The sequence below is a fragment of the Bos grunniens genome, chromosome 22 (genome assembly GCF_055505025.1).
Source record: "Bos grunniens cultivar Pamir isolate PY7600 chromosome 22, Bosgru_T2T1.0, whole genome shotgun sequence".
Classification (NCBI taxonomy): Eukaryota; Metazoa; Chordata; class Mammalia; order Artiodactyla; family Bovidae; genus Bos; species Bos grunniens.
The window spans coordinates 20078146-20105205 of NC_141186.1; positions in this window are offsets into that span (position 1 = coordinate 20078146).

Here is a 27060-nt window from a genome sequence, read left to right on the forward strand (position 1 = left end):
GAAGAGAATATATTAAAAAACAACTGAAAGGATAGAAACAAATTTGCAAAATTCACAGGGATATTCATAATGAGAATGAACAAGCATGAGTTCAGTATTATACTTTGTGAAATAAGTCTGGCAGAGAAAGACAAATACTGTCTAATATCACTTATATGTGGAATCTAAAAAATAATACTAAAAATGTATATAGTAAAACAAAAACAGGTTCACAGATATAGAAAACAAACTACTGGTTACTAGATAGTAGAGGGAATAAGAAGAAGTTAGGGGTATGGGATTAACAGATACATAATACTATGTATAAAATACATAAGAAACAAGGATATACTATACTACATGCAACAGGAAGTTACAACCATTATCTTGTAATAAATTTTAAGGGAGTATAATCTATAAGAATACTGACTCACTATGCTGTACACATGAAACTAACATAATATTGTAAATAAACTATTAAAAAGTTATGTAGCTGCTTAACTTGTTTTAGAAACCCACAGTAGATTGAGCTTGTGTAGGCATGAAATGAAGGACGTCATCGAGTTTCAATATTTGCCTTTTTTAATCAAGACTTCTGAATCTTGCTTTCCTTAAGGACAATTTCTTGGTTTTATTTTCTTTTCTACCCATTTTCTTTTCTTAGTGACTTCTTTTTGTCTCAAGGCTTTAAACTTACCTTTTCACTAAAATCTTTCAAATATATATCTCCATCCGAGATCTCCCAGCTGATCTCCAGACTCAAATATTCTATTAGAGCTTGTCATTTGGATGTCTCACTGACATCTCAAGTTGAATATGTCTTAAAGAGAATCTTTACTCCCACTCCATTTCCAACCCATTCCCCCCAAAAGAATACCAAGAATCTAGGAGACATTCTTCATTTCTTCTTTTCTTGAACTCCCACATTCACTGTCAGGTTATATCTGGAATTAATCTTCTTTTCTCCATCTCTTCTTCTACCACCTCTGGTCAAGCTTTGACATGCCACCCATATGTTCTGCAGTTATATAAATCAAACTAAGCCACATCATTCCTTCACCTATAACTCCACTGTGTATTTCTATTGCATTTATGATAAACATAAAAGTAAGGAAATGCCCCCTCAAAATCCTACATGAACAAGCTACTGCTTGCTTCTCTATTTAAATTCATCAAGTGTTTCCTTCCTATGCTCAAGTTATGCAAGTCTCTCAATTTCCAGAACATGTTATTGTCTTGTAGAGGCAGCATCTTTACGGCCCAAAGTTTCTCTGCTAGGAGCCTTATTCTCCAGACTCTCTGTATTTCTGGTTTCTTTCATTATCACCTCCTTCTACAAGCATGTCCTGACCATTACACCTGAAACAGCCTTTAATTAACTCTCAGTCACATAACCTGGTTTACTTATTTCATGGTTCGAGTCATAATCAGTCATTATTTCCATTAATTAAATATAAGTCTGTGTCTTCTACACAAGAATGTATGCTCTGTGAATGTGAAATCTTGTGTGTTTTGTCCTCTGCTTTTCCCTCAGGTCTCTGTCACCTAACAGGGGCTTAGTAAAGATTTGTTGATTAAATGAAGAGACTGCATTTAAGAATTCAAGTAGACCAATAGCTCTAAGTCACCCCCACATCACAGTTGTTTAGCCCTCAAATAAATTTATTCCTGGATCACATATGAGTCCAAAGCAAGTCAGTGGAGATGGTAGATACCCCAACATCCTCAATGTATAGCTGCTGATATTTTTTTTTTTTTAGGAAATGACATCCAGCTGGCAGATGGGCGAGAGAAAGAGAAAGAGAAAATGAGAGAGGTAGCTGTAAAGGCACTATCTCTGTTAAATTTTCTCAGCAAAGGCAACACATGTCACTTGTGATTCACATTATAACATCCAGAACTGCTCACACAGCCCCACACAAATGCAAAGATATATGCAACTTAGCCTCTTGTTCTGGGAGAAACAACAGGCTTACTGAATAGCCAGCTGGTCTTCTCCCACTCCATTACATGGCTATTTGACTACATATGTTGGCATCTTCTGTCTCCATCAAGATATGGATCTGTTTTTAAATCTACTTATTTATTTACGGCTGTGTTGGGGTTTCATTGCTGTGGGAGCTTTTCTCTAGGTGCAGTGGGCAGGCTTCTCACTGTGGCGGCTTCTCCAGTTGCAGAACATGGACTCTGGGGTGTGGGGGCGTCAGTAGTCGTGGCATTGGGCTCAGGAGTCACAGGCTCTAGAGCACAGGCTCATTAGTTGTGGCACACTGGCTTAGTTGCTTCACGGCATGTGGAATCTTCCCAGATCGGGGATTGAACCCATGTCTCCTACACTGACAGGCAGATTCTTTATCACTGAGCCAGCAGCGAAGTCCGAAGATGTCAGCGATTTTGATTCTCTCCTGTACTCAGCATTTAGGCCAAAACTATATAAGGCTTCTATTAAACACTTTGTGGGTTCTCTTGATTAATTGACTAAAATGAGTATAACAAGGATGAACACATACACAGCTTGCTGGCAAGTAAACAACTCTGGGATAATCAATATATCTGGGTTTAAACTACATCCTTGAGTAAATTATACTTACTTTGTAACACTAAAGTAAATTTTCCTGAACCTCATGTTTTTCCTATCAAAATTTCTTATATTATCACTATATCACAACAAATTAATGGACTTTAATGACAAAGCATAATTTTAAGTATTTTAAACTATGCAATTCCCAAGTATTCTTCTAAGCTTACATTAGAAGCAGGGTATATAAACCCTTTTCCTTTTAACAAAAGCTGAAGGACTGTATTTTTATACTGCATTCATTATTTATATAGAAATACAGTGATTGAAGCTTACATAAGGACTTCTTAGAAATAAAATAACTGAAATGAAAATAAAATCTGTGTTTGAAATTGAAACTATATCCTTTTTATGCACTCATATATCAACACTTTTTTCAGGCAAGTTTTTGCTGAATTTAAAATAATAAATCTGAAAAAAAAAAATAAATCTAATAGAAATTCTCATTATTCAATGTCCCCAATAACAACCATACTCTATCTTTTAATATCAGAAAGGTTCTATTTACTGAGGAAAATTATCCTTTATTAATATAACACTGTTTAATTGGTTATATGACAATCAGCATTTATGATATAGAACAACACAATAATTTCATTTCTACTAACAACTTAAAATTACTTTGCATGATTATGGTAACTTACTTTATTTCATTACTGGCATGATTTTTAAGAAAGGCTCAAGATAAGTCCAATAAAATGTGATTTCTACATTTCAGAACCTAAACTACAATATGGTTCAGCCATACTACAGAAAAGTATTCTTAAAAGGTTGCATCTCAAAAAAAAAAGAGAAAAGATTTACACTGTGATTTTTTGAGTCCTATAACTTTCAGAGGACACTCACGTGGTACTTCATATAAGTGAGTGAAGTGAAGTCGCTCAGTCGTGTCCGACTCTTTGCAACCCCATGGATTGTAGCTCACCAGGCTCCTCCATCCATGGAATTTTCTAGGCAAGAGTACTGGAATGGGTTGCCATTTCCTTCTCCAGGGGATCTTCCCGACCCAGGGATCAAACCCAGGTCTCCTGCATTGCGGGCAGATGCTTTACTGTCTGAGCCACCAGGGAATCCCTTCCTTACTAAAAGCCTGAGTTAGGTGGCATATACAGATAGAACATTTTTTCCTGTGTTCATCTCACAAATCAGGGAAATTTTGCTCAAAGAGAATAGGTGACTTGCCCTGCACTTTAGCATGCCAACTGTAAGTTAGCTATTACTGTTTGACAAAACATACTAAAACTTATTAATAGTAGAAAACATTAAATATGCTTTGCTCATGAGTCTTTGGGTTAATAATCTAATCTGGGCTCAACTAGGTGATTTGTCTGAGCTTGGCTGGGATTACTCATGTCTCTGCAAAAAGGAACAGGAATGGGCAAATTTAATTCAGATGACCATTATATCAATTACTGTGGGAAAGAATCCCTTAGAAGAAATGCAGTAGCCCTTACAATCAACAGAAGACTCCAAAATGCAGTACCACCTTACCTGGCTTCTGAGAAACCTGCATATGAGTCATGAAACTACATTTAGAACTAAACACAGAACAACTGACAGGTTCAAAACTGGGAAAGGAGTACATCAAGGATTTATATTTTCACCCAGCTTATTTAACTTATATGCAGAGTACATTGTACAAAATACTGGTCTGGATGAATCACAAGCTGGATTCCAGACTGCTGGGAGAAATATCAACAACCTCAGATATGCAGATGATACCACTCTAATGGCAGAAACTGAAGAGGAATTAAAGAGCCTCTTGATGAGGGTGAAAGAAGAGAGTGAAAAAGCTGACTTGAAACTCAACACTCAAAAAACTAAGATCATGGCATACAGTCCTATTACTCCATGGTGAAGAGAAGGGGAAAAAGTGAAAGTAGTGACAGATTTTATTTCTTGAGCTCCAAAATCACTGAGGATGATGAATGTAGCCATGAAATTAGAAAACACTTCTCCTTGGAAGTGAAGTGACAAATAGATTCAAGGGATTAGATCTGATAGACAGAGTGCCTGAAGAACTATGGACAGAGGTTTGTGACATTGTACTGAAGGAGGAAACAGACAGAGCTGGACTCCATCTTAGGCCTATTCATGCTGATCATGCTTGGTCACCTCTCCAATGGACTCTCAACTCTGTGCTTAGTGCCTATGGAAACTATAATAGAAGGATAAGACCCCCTCTGGACAGGGGAATCTTGAAAATCACATCCAGGTTACTCATCACCCAAGAGAAAACATACTCTAATCACCCCTGCCTCCAGACAGATCGTAAATTCTTTCTGTATCTATCGGGATGTAACTGCAGGTTTACTGATTATTAACTGTTTAAACACCTAACAACATGAATGATGGGGTTATTGTGATTGTATTTACCCTTCCTTTGTTTTATGTAAGTCTCAAGGAAATTGGGGTGGTGGGTTCGGACACATACACATGGGGTATAAAAGATTTTCACAAATGCTGGTCGGGGTCCCTGGCTAAGAGGAGACTCTGCCTTGGGCCCGCCAGTGTAATAAACTGCACTCCACTATCTGCATTGTCCTTCTGAGTGAGTTTGTTTCCTGGAATGTGTGGCTATAACAGTACAGGAGGCTGTGATCAAGACCATCCCCCACCCCCCCCAAAAAAAAAAGAAAAAGAAAAAAAAAAAAAAGACCATCCCCAAGAAAAAAGAAATGCAAATAGGCAAAATGGTTTTCTGAGACTGCCTTACACATATCTGAGAAAAGAGAAGCTAAAGGTAAAGGAGAAAAGGAAAGATAAACCCATTTGAATGTGGAGTTCCAAAGAATAGCAAGGAGAGATAATAAACACTTCCTCAGCGATCAATGCAAAGAAATAGAGTAAAACAATAGAACAGGAAAGACTAAAGATCTCTTCAAGAAAATTCGAGATACCAAGCAAATATTCCATGCAAAAATGGGCAGAATAAAGGACAGAAATTATATGGGCCTAACAGAGGCAGAAGATATTAAGAACAGGTGGCAAGAATACACAGAACTATACAAAAAAGATCTTCATGACCAAGATAACCAAAATGGGATGATCACTCACCTAGAGCCAGACATAATGGAATGCCTTAGGAAGCATCACTATGAACAAAGCTAGTGGAGGTGATGGAATTCCAGTTGAGCTCTTTCAAATCCTAAAAGATGATGCTGTGAAAGTGCTGTACTCAATATGCCAGCAAATTTGGAAAACTCAGCAGTGGCCACAGGACTGGAAAAAAGTCAGTTTTCATCCAATCCCAAAGAAAGGCAATGCCAAAGAATGCTCAAACTACCACACAATTTCACTCATCTCACACGCTAGCAAAGTAATGCTCAAAATTTTCCAGGCCAGGCTTCAACTTACATGAACCGTGAACTTTCAGATGTTCAAGCTGGATTTAGAAAAGGCAGAAGAACCAGAGATCAAATTGCCAACATCTGTTGGATCATCAAAAAAGCAAGAGAGTTCTAGAAAAACATCTACTTCTGCTTTACTGACTATGCCAAAGCCTTTGACTGTGTGGATCACAACAGACTGGAAAATTCTGAAAGAGATGGGAATACCAGACCACCTTACCTGCCTCCTGAGAAATCTATATGCAGGTCAAGAAGAAACAGTTAAAACTGGACATAGAACAACAACAGACTGGTTCCAAATCAGGAAAGAAGTATGTCAAGGCTGTATATTTTCACCCTGCTTATTTCAGTTATATGCACAATACATCATGTGAAATGCTAGGCTGGATGAAGCGCAAGCTGGAGTCAAGATTGCCAAAAGAAGTATCAATAACCTCAGGTACGCAGATTACACCACCCGGAAGTTGGTGATGGACAGGGAGGCCTGGCGTACTGCGATTCATGGGGTCGCAAAGAGTCAGACACGACTGAGCGAATGATCTGATCTGATCTGATGGCAGAAACTGAAGAGGAACTGAAGAGTCTCTTGTGAAAGTGAAAGAGGAGAGTGAAAAATTTGGCTTAAAACTCAGCATTCATAAAACTAAGATCACAGCATCCGGTCCCATCACTTCATAGCAAATAGATTGGGAAAAAATGGAAACAGTGAGAGACTTTATTTTGGGGGGCTCCAAAATCAGTGCAGATGGTGATTGCAGCCATGAAATAAGAAGACACTTGATCCTTGGAAGAAAAGCTATAACATGACTAACCTGGACAGCATATTAAAAAGCAGAGGCATTACTTTGCCACCAAAATTCATCTAGTCAAAGCTACGTTTTTTCCAGTAGTCATGTATGGATGTGAGAGTTGGACTATAAAGAAAGCTGAGCACCAAAGAATTGATGCCTTTGAACTGTGGTGTTGGAGAAGACTCTTGAGAGCCCTTTGGACTTCAATGAGATCCAACCAGTCCATCCTAAAGGAAATCAATCCTGAGTATTCATTGGAAGGACTGAAGCTGAAGGTGACACTCCAATATTTTGGCCAACCTGATGCAAAGAACTGACTCATTGCAGAGACCCTGACGCTGGGAAAGATTGAAGGCAGGAGAAGAAGGGGTCAACAGAGGATGAGCTAGTTGAATGGCATTACCAACTCAACAGACGAGTTTGAGTATACTCAGGGAGTTGGTGATGGACAGGGAAGCCTGTTGTGCTGCAGTCCATTAGGTCGCAAAGAGTTGGACATGACTGAGGAATATTAGTTTCATATTATTCATTGTTAGGGTATAAAAACACAAATAAATTTGTGTATTGACTCTGCATCCTGAAGCTTTGCTGAATTTCATTTATTAGCTCTAACAACTCTGTGTGTGTGTGTAATTTTTAGTGAAAAATGAAAAATGAAAGTGCTAGTTGCTCAGTTGTGTGTGATTCTCTGCGACCTCATGGACGGTAGCCCACCAGCCTCTATTGTCCAAGGAATTCTCTGGGCAAAAATACCAGAGTGGGCAGCCATTTCATTCTCCAGGGAATCTTCCCCACACAGGGATCGAATCTGGGTCTCCTACATTGCAAGCAGATTCATCACCTTCTGAGTTACTGAGATTATTTCACCTGCTGAGATCATTTTACTCCTTTATTTTCCATTTGGATGCCTCTTCTTTCATGTTTAATTGTTCTAGCTAGGACTTTCAGTACAAATTTGAATAGAAGTATATGTCCTTTTTTACTCCTGAATTTAGAGGAAAAGTCTTTTAACACTAAATCTGATGTTAACTGTGGGGTTTTCACATATGGCTTTTGTTACACTGACATGGTTTCTTTCTTTCCCTAGTTTATTGAGGATTTCACTATGAAATGGTACTTTATGCTGTCAAATGTTTTTCCTGCATTAATTGAGATGATTTTTTCCCTTCATTCTGTTAATATGATGTATTATACTGGTTGACTTTCATATACTGTACCAGGCTTTCTTAGGAATAAATCATACTTGATCATGATGTACAGCCTTTCTAATGAGCTGTTGAATTCTGTTTACTACTGTTTTACTGAGGATTGTTCTTGTTTAGTCACTCAGTTGTGTCTGACTCTTTGGCAGTCACATGGACTGTAGCCCATCAGGCTCTTCTGTCCATGGGATTTCCCAGGCAAGAATACTTGAGTGAGGTGTCATTTCCTTCTCCAGGGGATCTTCTCGACCCAGGGATCAACTCCACATTTCCTGCATTGGAAGGAGGATTCTTTACCCCTGAGCCATTTGGGAAGCCTTTACTGGAGGTATTTTTTTTTATCAGTAACCATAAGGGATACATAGAATTTTTGAAGTGCTTCATCTGGCTTTGGTATCAAAGTACTGCTGCCCAAAGTACTGCTATAGCATAATGGTTAAGCCATCTGGTCATGGGGTTTTTTTCTTTGTTAGGCAGCTTTTGATTACTGATTAAAGCTCAGAAGTAGTTAGGGATCTATTCAGATTTTCTGTTGCTTTATGGATTCATCTTGGTAGGCTGTATATGTCTAAGAATTTCTCAATTTCATCTATATTGTTCAATTTTTGATGTATAGTTATTCATAGTAATATTTTATAGTTCTTTTTATTCCTGTAAAATTGGTAGTAATATAAATTTCATTTCTGATTTTAGTAATAGGAGTATTATCTTTTTCTTTCCTAGTTAGTCCAGTTAAGAGCTTGTCAAAAACCTACTTCTTACTTTCAATGATTTTCTCAGTTGTTCTTCCACTCTCTGTTTCATTCCTCTCTGGTCTAAGCTTATTATTTTATTTCTTTGATTCTCCCAGCTTTGGTCTTTGTTCTTTTTTTAATTTTTTGTTAATGTTGAAAGTTAGGTTATTGATTTGAGACCTTACTTCTTTTTAAATGTGAGTATATGTAGCAATATATTTCCCTTGAACACTATTTTGCTGCATCCCATGAGTTTTACTACCTTGAGTTTGCATTCTTGCCTTCATCTGATTAAAGTCATTTTTAAAAGTTTCCCTGTGACTTACTGTTTGATCCAAAAGTTGTTAAAGAGTATACTGTTTAATTTCCACATACTTGTGCAGTTTTCTTTTTTTTTTTTTTGCTAATAATTTCAGTACACTGTTATAAAAATGACACTTTTATTTCCACTTTTTAAAATATATTATGACTTGTTTTATTGTCTAACAAATAAATGGTCTATCCTGGAAGACATTCTGTGTACATGTGAGAAAATTTTATATTCTGATTTTGTTGTATAGAGTATTCCTCACGTATCTGTTAGGTCCAATTGGTCTAAAATGTTCAAATATTCCATTTCCTTATTGATCTTTTCATTTTTCTATCCATTAGTGAAAGTGAAATATTAATGTCTCCTACTATAATTGTAGACCTAACTGTTTCTACCTTCAATTCTTTCTATACTAGTGTCGTGTATTTTAGGAACTCTGCTGTTTGGGACATATATATTTTTAAGTGTTACGTATTCTTGGTAGAATGATCATTTTTATCAACCTATAATGCCCTTCTTTGTCTCCTGTAAGAGTTTTTGACTTAAAGTTTATTTCATCAGATATTAATTTAGCCATCTTTGTTACTTATTTGGTTATTATGTGTGTGGAATATATTTTCTATTCTCTCACTTGTAACCTATGTATGTCCTGAGATCTAAAATGAATCTCTTATAGACAGCATGTAGTTGTATTTTGTCCTTTGTATTATTTCAATTCATTCTGCTAATCTGTGACATAAGAATCTGAGACATTTGAATGGTGTGCATTGTGGTTAAGATTATATTAAAAGATGAAATGTATTTCAAATTAGAATATAAAGCATAGAAAAGTACAATATTACAATCAGAGAAAATATCACACTAAAAGGAAACAATATAAGGTAGTACTATAATATTTTAACCTAGGAGTATGAGTGAAAAGTATATGTAAATACAGAGAATAAATTGAACATGTAACTAAAGAATGATATGCTATGCAAAAAAAAAAAAAAAAGTTGGTTCTATAAATGCATGGATGAAATCACATTAGGAAATCAAGTAATACAGTCCAACACGATAATATACTAAAGGAGTAAAAATATCTGGCACCTTTTTTAAGAGTAAAATAATTATAAAATTCAGCATCTATTACTGATTTGATTAAATAAAGAATAAAACTGTGTTCATGCAAAACCAACAGACTATACCAATTTAAATGGGAAAGTCATTAAATGAAAAGTGCTGGGAAAGACCCATGGTACTACTATTTTTACTTAACATTATTCTGACATGTCTAGAAAATGCAATACCAAAGAGTAAGAAGCAATGACTTTTTTATAGAGCAGCAATTAAAAAATAAAAATTTATATACTAGAAAAAATGATTCAAATAGCAAAAAACTTCAAAATACACAGAATTAAAATTAACCACAAAATACTCAAACCAATGTGAAGCAAACCATATAGATTTTTGACAGATACATAATAATCCTAAACAGGAATCTTAATAGCATAGGAATGTAATTTCTCCTCAAACTTATTTATGAATGTAATTTTTAATCAAATTTTCAATGCGATTATATGAAGGATGTTTGGCAATTTTAATTTAGTGTTGACTTCTAAACAATGCATATACAAGAATAGCAAAGAATATTAAAAGTGGTTATGCCCAATAAAATAACAGAAGCTACAATAATTAAGCATGAGATTTGTGTAGACTTACAAACATAAATGTCAATAAGACAGAAAACAAAAATAAGTATCTACCTATCAGAAAATTTAATCTTATAAAACATAGGCTAATTTTCTAACCACCAAAGAAGAATAACTATTGAATACATTGCAAATAAACAGTTGGTCATTCATTTTGGAAAAATATGCATGTTCTTACACATGCACACACACATGCACATATCTCAGTTCTTTTCTCATGCCATAAAACTTATGAAATGCAGATGAATGAAGTTTGAAAAGTAAAAACTAAAGCCATATATTTTTTTTTAAGTTACAGGGATATTTGGGGAAACACCATAAGGTATCTCTTTTTTTTTAAATTGTTTATTTTTTTATTATTATTATTATTTTTACTTTACAATATTGTATTGGTTTTGCTATACATCAACATGCATCTGCCACAGGTGTACACGTGTTCCCCATCCTGAACCCTCCTCCCACCTCCCTCCCCATACCATCCCTCTGGGTCATCCCAGTGCAATATCCCCAAGCTTCCTGTATCCTGTATTGAACCTGGACTGGTGATTCATTTCTTATATTATATTATACATGTTTCAGACTTCCCTGGTGGCTCAGAAAGTAAAGCGTCTGTCTACAATGCAAGAGACCTGGGTTTGATCCCTGGGTTGGGAAGATTCCCTGAAGAAGGAAATGGCAACCCACTTCAGTACTCTTGCCTTGAAAATCCCATGGATGGAGGAGCTTAGTGCAGGCTACTGTCCATGGGGTTGCAAAGAGTCAGGCACAACTGAGCGACTTCATTTCATACATGTTTTAATGCCATTATCCCAAATCATCCCCCCTCCCTCTCCCACAGAGTCCAAAAGACTGTTCTATACATCTGTATCTCTTTTGCTGTCTTGCATACAGGGTTGTCATTACCATCTTTCTAAATTCCATACATATGCATTAGTATACTGTATTGGTGTTTTTCTTTCTGACTTAACTTCATTCTGTATAATAGGCTCCAGTTTCATCCACTTCATTAGAACTGATTCAAATGTATTCTTTTTAATGGCTGAGTAATACTCCATTGTGTATATGTACCACTGCTTTCTTATCCACTCATCTGCTGATGGCCATCTAGGTTGCTTCCATGTCCTGGCTATTATAAACAGTGCTGCGATGAACATTGGGGTACACGTGTCTCTTTCAATTCTGGTTTCCTCAGTGTGTATGCCCAGCAGTGGGATTGCTGGGTCATAAGGCAGTTCTATTTCCAGTTTTTTAAGGAATCTCCACACTGTTCTCCATAGTGGCTGTACTAGTTTGCATTCCCACCAACAGTGTAAGAGGGTTCCCTTTTCTCCACACCCTCTCCAGCATTTATTGCTTATAGACTTTTGGATTGCAGCCATTCTGACTGGCGTGAAATGGTACCTCAGAGTGGTTTTGATTTGCATTTCTCTGATGATGAGTGATGTTGAGCATCTTTTCATGTGTTTGTTAGCCATCTGTATGTCTTCTTTGGAGAAATGTCTATTTAGTTCTTTGGCACATTTTTTGATTGGGTCGTTTATTTTTTTGGAATTGAGCTGCAGGAATTGCTTATATATTTTTGAGATTAGTTGTTTGTCAGTTGCTTCATTTGCTATTATTTTCTCCCATTCTGAAGGCTATCTTTTCACCTTGCTTATAGTTTCTTTTGTTGTGCAGAAGGTTTTAATTTTAATTAGATCCCATTTGTTTATTTTTGCTTTTATTTCCAATATTCTGGGAGGTGGGTCATAGAGGATCCTGCTGTGATTTATGTCAGACAGTGTTTTGCCTATGTTCTCCTCTAGGAGTTTTATAGTTTCTGGTCTTGTGTTTAGATCTTTAATCCATTTTGAGTACATTTGTGTGTATGGTGTTAGAAAGTGTTCTAGTTTCATTCTTTTACAAGTGGTTGACCAGTTTTCCCAGCACCATTTATTAAGAGATTGTCTTTTCTCCATTGTATATTCTTGCCTCCTTTGTCAAAGATAAGGTGTCCATATGTGCGTGGATTTATCTCTGGGCTTTCTATTTTGTTCCATTGATCTATATTTCTGTCTTTGTGCCAGTACCATACTGTCTTGATGACTGTGGCTTTGTAGTAGACCCGAAGTTAGGCAGGTTGATTCCTCCAGTTCCATTCTTCTTTCTCTCTTTAAAAAATACTTGGAATGAGGAAAAAGTAAAATGTTCCACTGGGGCTTCCCAGGTGGCACTGGTGGTAAAAAATCCACCTGCTAATACAGGAGTCACAGGAGATGCAGGTTTGATTACTGGGTCAGGAATATCCCTTGGAGAAGGTAATGGCACCCCACTCCAGTATTCTTGCCTGGGAAATCCCATGGACAGAGGAGCCTAGCAGGCTACAGTCCATGGCGTCACAAACAACTGGACATGACTGAAGCAACTGAGCACGCATAATGTTCCATTAAAAATACAAATTTACAAAAATACTATTAATATTTACCTTGTAGGATTATTGTGAAAATTAGATGAACTGATGTAAATGAAGTTTAATATAGAATCTCATAAACAGTGAAAAATATCTGTTGCTTCTCTTCCACAAGTCACTTCTGCATTTCTACGATGTGCCCAGGAGATAATTTTCCCAAAATAAGGTAACTGTTGCCATAGCAACTGAAAAGCAAACAAACAAAATCTCTGTTGGCATCCTGGCTTAGAGAGATCCCTGCATCCCCAAAACAAAGACTTCCTCTTATATTAAGAGTTTTAACTCATTTATTTTTTGTATTCAAATGGTTTTATTATTTATTATATAATATATATATATATATTTAAACACTGATTACTTAATGCAGGTAATGCTTTCTACTTAATATTTGCCATCATAAATTCCTGCAAAGAATTACTGCTACATTTCTTTAAATCTCATATTCATCATTAGTGTTTCATTTTAACACAAAAACTTTAGTTTCTACACTGCTAAGATTTGTTTTGATGTGTTATCTATATGGATGGCTTCGCACACCATGTTTCTCTGTCCCCCACTAGAAAAACTAATGGGTATTGCATTCCCATTGTTCCCTTAAGTTGGATAATTTGTTTGTCACTCATGTTAGAAAATAACTGAGCTTGCTCTAATTGCTGTATGTGTCCTGAAAAGTACATAATATTAAACTTATCAGGTTAATTATTTTAAGTGTACAGTTCAGTAGTGTTAAGTATGGTCACAAAATTGTGCAATAGAATTCTAGAACTTTTTCATCCTGTGGCCCTGCAATTCTTTACCAACTAAAGACTGATTCCCCTGGCCAGTGCTCAGCTGTCATCTTTTACTTCCTGTTTTTATGCCTTGGAGTCCTTGAGATACTGCATATGAGTGGGATTATACAGTATTTGTCCTTTTGTGACTGCATTATTTTGCTTAGTGTGATGTCTTTCAGTTTACCATGCTATAGTATGTAACAGAATTTCCTTCTTTTTAAAGGTTATATAGTATTTCATTATATAGTTATATAACATTGCACATATTACATAATATTGTATGTATATTAATAATTTATGTATGTATATACATTATATATATAAGCATTATATACATATAAATTATATGTATAATGTATATAATGCACATAATCTATAATTATATATAATAGATAATACATATTTATATAATGTAATACATACATTATATAATCAGATCAGATCAGATCAGTCGCTCAGTCATGTCCGACTCTTTGCAACCCCATGAATCGCAGCACGCCAGGCCTCCCTGTCCATCACCAACTCCCGGAGTTCACTCAGACTCACGTCCATTGAGTCAGTGATGCCATCCAGCTATCTCATCCTCTGTCGTCCCCTTCTCCTCCTGCCCCCAATCCCTCCCAGCATCAGAGTCTTTTCCAATGAGTCAATTCTTCGCATGAGGTGGCCAAAGTACTGGAGTGTCAGCTTTAGCATCATTCCTTCCAAAGAAATCCCAGGGCTGATCTCCTTCAGAATGGACTGGTTGGATCTCCTTGCAGTCCAAAGGACTCTCAAGAGTCTTCTCCAATACCACAGTTCAAAAGCATCAATTCTTCGGTGCTCAGCCTTCTTCACAGTCCAACTCTCACATCCATACATGACCAACGGAAAAACCATAGCCTTGACTAGACGAACCTTTGTTGGCAAAGTAATGTCTCTGCTTTTGAAAATGCTATCTAGGTTGGTCATAACTTTCCTTCCAAGGAGTAAGCATCTTTTAATTTCATGGCTGCAGTCACCATCTGCAGTATATTCCATATTTTCTTAATTGACCTATCAATTAATGCACGTTTGAGTTTCTTCTACCACTTGGCTATTTTGAATAATGCTGCCATAAACAGTGATGTGCTGGAATCTCTTCAAGATCATGACTTGACTGGAGGTAGGATTTCTCGGTCATATGGTAATGCTTTTCAAATCACTGAGGGATGTACACTCATAAAAATGATTTTTTTCTTGTATTTATTTCAGACTGACATTTTTATATGTTATTGGCATACTATGTTTTGTTTTCACTCTGCCACTCCTCTGTCACCTCATGTTTGCTAAGTTTCTGTGATGTTTCATTTCTTCTTGCCTAATGTGTATAACTTTGTTCAGATTTCCTTTATCTTCTGATATAATGGAGATTAACTTTGATTACTACATTTATAACTTGCTGGGCATTTACTTGTCTCTTCTGAGTTATAACTGGATAGATGGGTTTTGCAGGCAGTTTGTTCTTCCATAATATGTGGGGTGGATGTAGGATAGAGGAAAGTTAAGAGCTGTTTTTGGCACTGTGGGTATTGCTTTTGTTGGGAGAGACTAAATCTCTATGATCTTTTCTGATGACTTAGATACCTTCTGACAACATGCACTCCAATTGGATATAGCTCTGCATCTTGGGAGAGGAAATGCACTGCCCACCCCGCCTACCATCATTACCTTGAAAGCTATGACTAACTAAAGAACTTAGACTGTGACCAGAAACATTCAAATCCTCTCACTGACATCTATTTTTACACTTTTCTTCCCATCAACAGTTCATACTAACCCCTCACACTCAATACAGTAAAAGAGGGGAGACATAATGTTTCCTTCTTTTGAGATTTAAAGTTATTACAAATTTCTGGATTTTATCAACTCATCAATGCAGATGCAAAATATGGTATCTATGACTAAATACAACACAATACCACCCTGAAACTTCCTTTATATCCTTGGTCACTGATATGATCTGAATGTTTGTACCCCAAACGCATCTAAATTCATATATTGAAATATCAGAGCCTTAGAAAGAAGAGCCTTTGGGAAATGTTTAGGTCATAAGGGTAAAGTGCTTAAGAACAGGATTAGCATTCTTATAAAAGAGATTCCATCTAGGTTCCAGCCCTTCCTGCCACATGAAGATACAATGAGGAACAGTCACTCAGAAGAGGGTCCTCACCCAACAATAATGGAACGTGATCAGTGACTTGCATCCTCTAGAACTATGAGAAGTAAGCTTGTTTTTCATAAACTACCCAGTCTGTGGTGCTTAGTTATAGCAGCCCAGCTGGACAAAGATGATAACTTCCAGTAAATTATCATAATAGATCATCCCTACTTTCTGTTTGACAGTTCTTATATTTTGTATTCATTTGTCTGTGTGTAATTTTGTTTGTAATGGTGGGAGAAGGGTTATCTAATCTTCCCCATTTCAGTTCAGTTCAGTCACTCAGTTGTGTACGACTCTGAGACCCCATGGACTGCAGCATGCCAGCTTCCCTATCTGTCACCAACTCCCAGAGTCTACTCAAATTCATGTCCATTGTGTCGGTGATGCCATCCAACCATCTCATCCTCTGTTGTCCCCTTCACCTCCCACCTTAAATTTTTCCTAGCATCAGGGTCTTTTCCAATGAGTCAGCACTTCGCATCAGGTGGCTAAAGTATTGGAGTTTCAGCTTTAGCATCAGTCCTTCCAATGAATATTCAGGACTGATTTCCTTTAGGATGGACTGGTTGGATCTCCTTGCAGTCCAAGGAACTCTCAAGAGTCTTCTCCAACACCACAGTTCAAAGGCATCAATTCTTGGGTGCTCAGCTTCCTTTCTAGTCCAACTCTCACATTCATATATGACTACTGGAAAAACAATAGCTTTGACTAGATGGGCCCTTGTTGGCAAAGTAATGTCTCTGCTTTTTAATAGGCTGTCTAGGTTGGGCATAGCTTTTCTTCCAAGAAGTGAGCATCTTGTAATTTCATGGCTGCAATCACCAATTGCACTGATTTTGGAGCCGCCCAAAATAAAGTCTCTCACTGTTTCTATTGTTTCCCCATCTATTTGCCATGAAGAGATGGGACTGGATGCCATGATCTTAGTTTTCTGAATGTTGAGTTTTAAGCCAACTTTTTCACTCTCCACTTTCACTTTCAGCAAGAGGCTCTTTAATTCTTCTTCACTTTCTGCCAAAAGGGTTGTGTCATCTGCATATCTGAGGTTATTAATATTTATCCAGACAATCTTGATTCTAGCTTATGCTTCATTCAGCCGGGCATTTCACATGGTGTACTCTGCATATGAGTTAAATAAGCAGGATGACAATATACAGCCTTGATGTACTCCTTTCCCAATTTGGAACCAGTCTGTTGTTCCATGTCCAGTTCTAACTGTTGTTTTTTGACCTGCGTACAGATTTCTCAGGAGGCAGGTCAGGTGGCCTGGTACTCCCATTCTTGAAGAATTTTCCACAGTTTATTGTGATCCACACAGTCAAAGGCTTTGGCATAGTCAATAAAACAAAAGTAGATGTTTTTCTGGAACTCCCTTGCTGTTTTGTTGATCCAGCCGATGTTGGCAATCTGATATCTGGTTCCTCTGCCTTTTCTAAATCCAGTTTGAACATCTGGAATTTCACAGTTCACGTACTGTCGAAGCCTGCCTTGGAGAATTTTGAGCATTACTTCGCTAGCATGTGAGATGAGTACAATTGTGTGGTAGTTTGAACATTATTTGGTATTGCCTTTCTTTGAGATTGAAATGAAAACTGGCCTTTTTCAGTCCAGTGGCCACTGCTGAGTTTTCCAAATTGGCTGGCATATTGAGTGCAGCACTTTCACAGCATCATCTTTTAGGATTTGAAATAGCCCATCTGGAATTCTATCACCTCTACTAGCTTTGTTCATAGTGATGCTTCCTAAGGCCCACTTGACTTCACATTCCAGGATGTCTGGCTCTAGATGAGTGATCACACTATTGTGGTTATCTGGGTCATGAAAATCTTTTTTGTATAGTTTTTCTGGGTATTCTTGTCACCTCTTCTTAATATCTTCTGCTTCTGTTAGTTTCGAACAATTTCTGACCTTTATTGTGCCCATTTCTGCATGAAATGTTCCCTTGGTATCTCAAATTTTCTTGGAGAGATCTCTAGTCTTTCCCATTCTTTTGTTTCCTTCTTTTTCTTTGCATTGATTGCTGAGGAAGGCTTTCTTAGATCTCCTTGCTATTCTTTGGAACTCTGCATTCAAATGGGTATATCTTTCCTTTTCTCCTTTCCCTTTAACTTCTCTTCTTTTCTCAACTATTTGTAAGGCCTCGTCAGACAACCATTTTGCCTTTTTGCATTTCTTTTTTCTTGGGTATGATCTTGATCACTGCCTCCTGTACAATGTCATGAACTTTCATCCATATTTCTTCAGGCACTCTATCTGTCAGATCTAATGCCTTGAATCTATTTGTCACTTCCCCATTTAATTATACATTTTTGAGGAAAGAAGAGTAAAGGCCCAAATTCCATATAGCATTTGTTCTTAGAAATTAAGTCTCCCTTTCGAATACATCAATCTCAGACAAAATTCTAGAATGACCTCAAACGAAATGGGTTATACTTATTACTATTTTCATATCGACAAGTTTGCACTTCTATAATTTTTTGCTTTGAAATAATTAGAAAATAAATTGTAGAAAGGTCAACAATACTTTCCTGAGTAAATATATGACGTTGATCCTAAATTCATTTTCACACGTGCTTGACCCGGACCATTTCAATTGCCCTCCACTACAGGCATAGCCTGGGGATATTGCTGGTTTACCTTCAGACCATCACAAAAAGTGAATATCACAATAAAGTTACACAATACTTTTGTTTCTCAATGCCTATAAAAATAACATTACTTCATACTGTAGTCTATACCTTCAGTTGCGTAAAGTATGCAACTATATTATATAAAAATGTACTTGCATTAATTAAAAAATACTTTGTTGCTAGAAAAATGATAACCACGATCTGACAATGTAAGACTGGCACAAACCTTCAAATTGCAAAATCAACAATATCTGCAAAGCACAATAAAACAAAGTGCAATAAAACAAGATATATATGCCTATATGTCACCCCCAAAGCTTTGCTTGACATAGTGTAGTACATATATTTACTAAAGCCTACACCAACTTTAAGAATATCACATTCATATCCCTTGGCATTATAAATGAAATATTTATTATCACATTCATCTTTTATTACTTTGAAATCTGACATTTCTATCTCAGAAGATACTTAAAAGTAAGCTCTACACTATTTTTTAAACTCTTTTCTCATGCTATTTAAAAAATGTAAACTTCATTAATGAAAAAGAGAAGAAAATTAGGTAATTGCTCTACTTAATATTTGTATAATGATTTATTATTACATTTGCTTGCATGTAACTCCTTTTAGAGTTTAATTAATCCCACTTAGTGTTTAAGTATCCTATATATCTGCCAACTGGAGTTCAATTTCTAGTTGCTGTTTATTAGCAAGATAATTGGGCTTATTACTTAAGCATGGTGCCTCCCTGGCACTCAGCCCAGATGGGATATTTTATATGTATTATGTCTGGAAAGGAAAGTATACATTTCCTCAAAAGCAGATGTTTAAACAACATTAAAACCTTGAATTTTTTTTTCCAAATCACCATAATGCACCAAAGTGGAGCTAATGTTATGTTAATGTAGAGGAACCAAATGCATTAAATTCATGAGCTAGAACACCTTCTTTTAAACTGTTAAGTTTATGTTTACTATTCTCTCAAATAATTCTATGGTTTTATTTATCTACACACATTGATATTAATAATAAATATTTCTGAAGGTGTTTTACATTTCAAGCTTAGTTGGTTGAACTATGTTTCGTCTACTTATAACTATTTTTCTGAAAAATAATTTTCAAACTCTTACTAAGTTTTCTTGTTAAATATTTGCAACTTTCCAGTTTTAAGTACATAATTTGAGATACATGAGTAACAGATTACCAAAAGAAAAAAAAAAAGACCCCAAGTAAAGTCTTGGAGAAAATGATGTTAAATTTCACCTCTAGGAATAAAAAGTGGAGGACTGGCAGATCAGCTGTATCATTTCTTCTTTGCCAATTCCATCTCAACATTAGATGACAAACTAGATTTTCAGAACAAGCTTAAAATAAAAACTATGCTAAAAATGAGAGTACATAAGGATGAGACCTCAATATACTTTAGCATGGCCCATAAAACTCAGGGCAATCATATTAAAGCCAAATAACTCAGGGAGAAAGGACTTTAGAAAGACTAGTATGGGTCTAGATTCAGTTGTCAAAAGAAGGTGTCACTATGCACAGATATATAATGCCTAGGATATATCAGTGACTTTCCTAATATAACAAGCACTTATTAAACTGTAAGTTTTTAGAGGATGGGAAAATATTAATTCATCATTATATTCCCAGCATTGAGCAAAATATTAGAATACTGAAAGAGATTTATCAAATGATTGCTGAATGGATAAACAAATGGTGAGGAAATTGATAAATCTAGCAGTGGTACATTGAACAGCTACTACTTAAAAGCTTAACTGACTTGTAATAGAACTCAAATCACCAAAATGAATGTCATTTTTACCATAAAATGAAATCCTTTTAATTGTATAATACCGCATGATCATTTTAAGCTGCTGCTGCTGCTGCTAAGTCTCTTCAGTCATGTCCGACTCTGTGCAACCCCATAGACGGCAGCTCACCAGGCTCCCCTGTCCCTGGGATTCTCCAGGCAAGAACACTGGAGTGGGTTGCCATTTCCTTCTCCAATGCATGAAAGTGAAAGTGAAGTCGCTCAGTCGTGTCCAACTCTGAGCGACCCCATGGACTGCAGCCTACAAGGCTCTTCCATCCAAGGGATTTTCCAGGCAAGAGTGCTGGAGTGGGGTGACATTGCCTTCTCCGCATTTTAAGCTACACACTCTCAAAGCAGAGAAATAATGGAAAAGGCACATTTTAATAATGAGGTCTCAATACATAACAGTAATATGCATTTGCAAAAGCATCCAATGTAATAATAATTTGCAATTAAAAAAAAAACTTCTAGAAACCCACTTTACTATTGGTAAGATGGAAATAAAGCTTGAGAAAGAATCTATTTATCTTTTCTCTAAAAACCCATTTGCCCTTAAAATGCAATGATTCTTTTGACCATTGTGTTGCATTTATATGTACCAAAAAAGAATACATCTCTCTTTTCTCTTCTCTTATCTTCTTTCTCTTCTTTGTAAACTCAGAAGCACAGAAGATAAATATAACATAGGAAGTTGGAATAAAATGTCTCCCTAGGACTTCTAAAACACTTCATCAAAATGAAATAGAATTTCTCTTATCCATTATGTGTTTCTTCTCTTCTTTGGCTTTAATTTTCTTTTCGTATGCCCTTGTTTCTATGAGCTTAAAATATCAGTAAGACTCTGTATGACACCTACAGTTTAAAAATGCAAAAAGTAATGGTACCTTTTTCTCAAAGCTCTTTTGTAGACTTTAATCCTTAGATTTCTGTCGTACCTAAGCAGATTCATGCCACATACACTGTGGTTTTACATCATCAGTGATCTTTGATAATATGTAATAATAGTTTTTTTAACACATGGACTGATCCAGAAAACAATAGGCTGAATACCGAAGACAGGGATTAGGAGGCTCAGACTAGACTGTGAAGGATTAATGGGCACCAAACTTAAACTTTCCTAACAAAAGAGAAGCAGTAGAATAATAGACTTAAATGTAAAATCGGCCTGACATATGACTGTATAAAGTGTCAGTGGGTACCTCAACTTCACATACATGTCCTGTAAGTTTGGTAGGTCTCTTACTGGCTTCTATAACATGTTAGACAGTCAGGCCATGTCATGGAATACCCAAGTAAAATGTGTTTACCAGAAGAAGTGTGCTATATGATGCCTTACTCTGTGCATGCTGACATACCACTGTTGACTTATATTTGCTGAAGAACAGTTTTCATGTCATGGCACTTGTGGTAATTTAAGCCTTCTTTTTCAAGGGGGGGCAAAGATCCCAGAATAACAGGATGACAAGCATAGCAACTCCTGATGGTAAACCTATGCAGAAGCTAGTCTTACTCATTTGGACTAAGCAATATGAATGAAAGAAAATCTCTGAATTTAGATACATTGGGCTAAGACATCATTCACTGTGATGATGGGTAATTCTCTAAGCCTCTGTTTGCTCACCTTCCTGTTATGAAAATGAATGAGAAAATACACAACAGTAGATGTAATAAAAATGGCAAAGTTCAGTAATGGTCTTCAGCAGCATCAAGTAGCATTCATGATGTTTACATTATGAAATTTCTACTACTCCTAAGGTATTGAATATATCATGTACAAGGAAACATCTCAAACCTAGGATAATCTTTTTTATTGGAGGAGAATATTTATCAAATGAAATGAAGAGAATGGATTCTGTGCCACAACATTTAAATACAGTCATTTGTTACCTGGTTTTATTCCTCTAAGTCACATTCTAAAAGCCTTTCAGCTAGGAAACAAACTTTCCAAAAAGTTCGTAATGAGAAGAAACAGTCGGGATGAATATAGAAAATACAGCTGGCCTAACAGAGTATGTCATTTTTTTTTTCCAGTTGTGTTTAGATATTTCAATAAATAGCCTGCAACATTATTATTATTCTTATAACAAATAACATATGGTCACATAATCTACTAGTGGTATATACCTTCAGGATGACTTACATGCACCATAACACAGTTTGTAGTGAAGATAAAATTGTCAAATGGTATATGAAGAGAATTATTTACATTATATTGTAACCATTGCACTTGCTTTATAACTGTTATTTTCATACATGTGATGAATTGTAATAATAAACTTGAGAGACAACTGTAGTGTCTCTTGAAAATCTTTTTTTTTTTTTTAATTCAACAAATGCTAAAGGATCTTCTTTAGACAGGAAACCCAGAAAAGGTGTATAAACTCAAACCCAAACAACAAAGTAAATGGCAATGGGATCATACTTATCAATAATTATCTTAAATGTAAATGGGCTGAATGACCCAACCAAAAGACAAATACAGGCTGAATGGATACAAAAACAGGACCCCTATATAAGCTGTCTACCAGAGACCCACATCAAACCAAGGGACACATACAGACTGAAAGTGAAGGGCTGGAAAACGATATTTCATACAAATGGAGACCAAAAGAAAGCAGGATTAGCAATACTCATATTGGATAAAATAAATTTTGAAATAAAGGCCATGAAAAGAGACAAAGAAGGACACTACATAATGATCAAAGGGTCAATCCAAGAAGAAGATATAACCATTATAAATATATATGCACCCAACATAGAAGCACCACAATATGTAAGGCAAATGCTAATAAGTATGAAAGGGGAAATTAACATGATAATAGTGGGAGACTTTAATATCCCACTCACACCTATGGATAGATTAACCAAAGTGAAAATTAGCAAGGAAACACAAACTTTAAGTGATACCATGGATTAGTTAGATCTAATTGATATCTATAGGACATTTCACCCCAAAACAATGAATTTTACCTACTTCTCAAGTGCACACGGAACCTTCTCCAGGATAGATCACATCCTGGGCCATAAATCTAGCCTTGGTAAATTAAAAAAAAAAAAAATTGAAATCATTTCAAGCATCTTTTCTGATCACAATGTGGTAAGATTAGATGTCAACTACAGGAAAAAAAAATATTAAAAACAAAAACATATGGAGGCTAAACAACACGCTTATGAATAACCAACAAATAACAGAAGAAATCAAAATATGTATATAAACAAATGAAAATGAAAACACTACAACCCAAAACCTATAGGATTCAGTAAAAGCAGTGCTAAGGGGAAGGTTCATAGCAATACAAGCTTACCTCAAGAAACAAGAGAAAAAATCAAATAAAAATCAAATAAAAAATCAAATAAATCTAACTTTACACCTAAAGCAACTAGAAAGAGATGAAATGAAGAACCCCAGGGTAGGTAGAAGGAAAGAAATCATAAAAATTATGGCAGAAATAAGTGAAAAAGAAACAAAGGAGACTATAGCAAAAATAAACAAAACTAAAAGCTGGTTCTTTGAGAAGATAAATAAAATAGACACGCTATTAGCCAGAATCATCAAGAAAAAAAAAAAAGAAGAATCAAATCAACAAAACTAGAAATGAAAATGGAGAAATCACAACAGAAAACACAGATATACAAAGGATCATAAGTGACTACTATCAACAACTTTATGACAATAAAAAGGACAACTTGGAAGAAATAGAAAAATAGAAATTATTTTCTGTTTATCTTAGAAAAATATAACCTTCCAAAACTGAACCAGGAAGAAATAGAAAATAGTAACAGACCCATCACAAGCATGGAAATCAAAACTGTAATAAAAAATCTCCCAACAAACAAAAGCCCAGGACCAGATGGTTTCACAGGTGAATTCTACCAAAAATTTAGAGAAGAGCTAACATCTATCTTGCTCAAACTCTTCCAGAAAATTGCCAAGGAAGGTAAACTGCCAAACTCATTCTATGAGGCTACCATCATTCTAATACCAAAACCAGGCAAAGATGCCACAAAAAAAGAAAACTACAGGCCAATATCACTAATGAACATAGAGGCAAAAATCTCAACAAAATTCTAGCAAACAGAATCCAACAACATTTTTAAAAGATCATTCATCATTACCAAGTGGGCTTTATCCCAGGGATGCAAGGATTCTTCAATATGGGAAATCAATGTGCTACACCACATTAACAAACTGAAGGATAAAAACCATATGATTATCTCAATAGATGCAGAGAAAGCCTTTGACAAAACCCTCCAGAAAGCAGACACAGAAGGACCATACCTCAACATAACAAAAGCCATATATGATAAACCCACAGCAAACATTATACTCAATGGTGAAAAATTGAAAGCAGTTCCTCTAAAGCCAGGAACAAGACAAGGGTGCCCACTCTCACTACTACGATTCAACATAGTTTTGGAAGTTTTAGCCACAGCAGTCAGAGAAGAAAAAGAAATAAGAGGAATCCAGATTGGAAAAGAAGACGTGAAACTCTCACTGTTTGCAGATGACATGATCCTCTACATTGAAAACCCTAAAGACACCACCAGAAAATTACTAGAGCTAATCAATGAATATAGTAAAGTTGTAGGATATAAAATTAATACACAGAAATCCCTTGAATTTCTATACACTAACAATGAGAAAACAGAAAGATAAATTGAGGAAATAATTTCATTCACCATTGTGATGAAAAGAATAAAATACTTAACAATGAATCTACCTAAAGAAACAAAAGACCTATATATAGAAAACTATAAAACACTGATGAAAGAAATCGAAGATGACACAAACGGAGAAATATACCATGTTCATGGATTGGAAGAATCAATATAGTGAAAATGAGTATATTACCCAAAGCAATCTATAGATTCAGTTCAAGCCCTATCAAGCTACGCACGGTATTTTTCACAGAACTAGAAAAAATAATTTCACAATTTGTATGGGAATACAAAAAAAAAAAAAACTCAAATAGTGCAAGTAATCTTGAGAAAGAAGGATGGAACTGGAGGAATCAATCTGCCTGACTTCAAACTATACTACAAAGCTACAGTCATCAAGACAGTGTGGTACTGGCACAAAGACAGAAATATAGATCAATGGAACAAAATAGAAAGCCAGAGATAAATCCACGCACCTATGGACATCTTATCTTTGACAAAAGGGGCAAGAATATACAACGGATAAAAAACAATCTTTTTAACAAGTGGTGCTGGGAAAACCGGTCAACCACCTGTAAAAGAATGAAACTAGAACACTTTCTAACACCATACACAAAAAATAACTCAAAATGGATTAAAAATCTAAATGTAAGACCAGAAACTATAAAAATCCTAGAGGAAAACATAGACAAAACACTCTCTGACATAAATCACAGCAGGATCCTCTATGACCCACCTCCCAGAATATTGGAAATAAAAGCAAAAATAAACAAATGGGATCTAATTAAACTTACAAGGTTTTACACAATAAATGAAACTATAAGCAAGGTGAAAAGATAGCCTTCAGAATTGGAGAAAATAACAGCAAATGAAGCAACTGACAAAGAATTAATCTCAAAAATATATAAGCAGCTCATGCAGCTAAATACCAGATAATTAAACAACCCAATCAAAAAATGTGCCAAAGAACTAAACAAACATTTCTCCAAAGAAGACATACAGATGGCTAACAAACATAAAAAGATGCTCAACATCACTCATTATCAGAGAAATGCAAATCAAAACCACAATGAGGTACCATCTCAAATGGGTCAGAATGGCTGCTATCAAAAGTCTACAAACAATAAATTCTGAGAGGGTGTGGAGAAAAAGGAACCCTCTTACACTGTTGGTGGGAATGCAAACTAGTACAGCCACTATGGAGAACAGTGTGGAGATTCCTTAAAAAATTGGAAATAGAACTGCCATATGACCCAACAATCCCACTGCTGGGCATACAAACAGAGAAAACCAGAATTGAAAGAGACACGTGTACTCCAATGCTCACTGCAGCACTGTTTACAATAGCCAGGACATGGAAGCAACCTAGATGTCCATCGGCAGATGAATGGATAAGAAAGCAGTGGTACATATATATAAAGGAATATTACCCAGCTATTAAAAAGAACACATTTGAATCATTTCTAATGAGGTGTATGAAACCGGGGCCTATTAAACAGAGTGAAGTAAGTCAGAAAGAAAAATACCAATACAGTACATTAATGCATATATATGGAATTTAGAAAGATGGTAAATGACCCTATATGTGAGACAACAAAAGAGACACAAATATAAAGAACAGAATTTTGGACTCTGTGGGAGAAGGTGAGGGTGGAATGATTTGAGAGTATAGCATTGAAACGTGTATATTCAGTTCAGTTCAGTCTCTCAGTCATGTCCGACTCTTTGCGACCCCATGAATCGCAGCATGCCAGGCCTCCCTGTCCATCACCATCTCCTGGAGTTCACTCAAACTCACGTCCATCAAGTCGGTGATGCCATCCAGCCATCTCATCCTCTGTCATCCCCTTCTCCTCCTGCCCCCAATCCCTCCCAGCACCAGAGTATTTTCCAATGAGTCAACTCTTCGCATGAGG